Source organism: Egretta garzetta, unplaced genomic scaffold (assembly GCF_000687185.1).
Source record: "Egretta garzetta isolate BGI_Z169 unplaced genomic scaffold, ASM68718v1 scaffold293, whole genome shotgun sequence".
Taxonomy (NCBI): Eukaryota; Metazoa; Chordata; class Aves; order Pelecaniformes; family Ardeidae; genus Egretta; species Egretta garzetta.
The window spans coordinates 144,944-146,782 of record NW_009259318.1 but is presented as its reverse complement, the minus strand read 5'-3'; positions in this window follow the sequence as shown (position 1 = coordinate 146,782).

Sequence of the window (1,839 nt, the reverse complement as noted above, 5' to 3'; positions counted from 1 at the left end):
CACTGGAGCAGGCTCCTGGCAGGGCCTGTGGCCCCGTGGGGAGAGGAGCCCAGGCTGGAGCAGGTTTGCTGGCAGGGCTGGTGACCCCATGGGGGACACAAGCTGGAGCAGTCTGTGCCTGAGGGGCTGCACCCCGTGGGAAGGATGGACCCATGCTGGAGCATTTAGTGAAGAACTGCAGCCTGTGGGAAGGACTCATGTTGGAGATGTTTGTGAAGGACTGTCTGCTATGGGAGGGACTCCACACGGGAGCAGGGGAAGAGTGTGAGGAGGAAGAAGCAGCAGAGACAACGTGAGATGAACTGACTGCAACCCCCAGTGACGGTGCCTTAGTTTTTTTTTTCTTCAATTATTTTGGCACTTTGAGCAATAAAGTTTCTTGTAAAAAAAAAAGTATAAATGCACATTAAAAGAATATTTTTACTGTTCTGTGTGAAGAGTGGATTCAATGTTCACTTGATACCCCTCCAATTAGCATGACCCTTGTATGTGTTTGAAGTCGAAGGACATGCTGACCCACAAAAGACTAATTGCAGTCAGTTATATTCATTAGGTTTCAGTCTTCCATGTAGTTGAATCCCTGATAATTTCAGAACAAGTTGCAGGCCTGCAGCATCCTACAAGGCCAAAATTAGGTGAGTTAGCCATGTAGGATGCAAGGCTGAAAATCAGTGTTGTGAGAAAAGCTAAATGATCGCTCTTCTAAAGGGGAATATTTACCCTGAAGGAAGTCTTCAACCATCACTTTAGATATTAAACATATACAGCTGTAAAAAAGAGCTTAGTTTCTGGTTTCCGTCAAAATTTATTGGTCTTCTTCTAAAGACAGTGTTAAGAAGTTTTCTCTTTTAAATGCAAAATAACATGACTGGAATGGTTGTTTTTCCTATATCGCTTACGCTTTGTAAGAAACTATGTTTCCATCCAGAAATAAAAGTAATGTTAGTCCGTACAGCATGTGTATCACCAGCATATACCGGGACATTGCAAACTCCATGAAAGAGTGCTCAGCTTTCTGACTTTTCATATGGTGTTGGCTAATCACCACCTTAATGTCCGTAACCACTGTTGGTGTAAATCTAGCTCGAAGAACTGAAACATCTTCTTTTCAAAGTCCTAAAGCTGGTATGCATGGTAACATCCTCTTCTCTCTCCCTCATTTGAAAACAGGTTCAAAACTACCTGGTAAATTTAGGTCAAATTTACAGTTACCGGTCAGCTGACGTTACTTTTTTGGTGAATAAACTATTCATTAAAAATACAATTTGCTTGTTTCAAACCCCCCCACCCAAGAATGGGATATTCTCAGAGGTCTTGCCAGTGAAAGGTGGGTGTGTTTTAGGTATGTAACACAACCTCAGAACTGTGAACAGCATCCACAGTGCTGCAGCAGACCTGATGAATAATGCAGAGTGGTTCATAGGGAGCTTTGTTAAACGGAAAGATAAATGTGACAAATGCATCACTGTTCTCAAAGCTCCCTATCTTGTTACATCACAGAAAGCAATGTTCTGGTTTACAGGAATCCTCATATTTCGTTTCTGTTATCAAAGCTCTGATCGAGGGAATCCGTGGGAATTCAGGATGTTGAGCACCTCACAGCCTCTAACAAAAGATCTGCTTTAGTTTCCCCTGAGAGCAACTCTGTGCCAAGACCCTGCTTATGAATTTGTCCACAGAAAGGCATTTTCCTGCTATATGATACGGTCTAAATTTAATTTCCTTTCAATAAAGTGGCTTGATTGTCAATGTGAGCATTCTCGTTCTGGTTTGACTGCCTTTTCCCCAGGTTAGCTTATGTAGGTTTGGAGTATATATTATTATATATATTATGTTTTA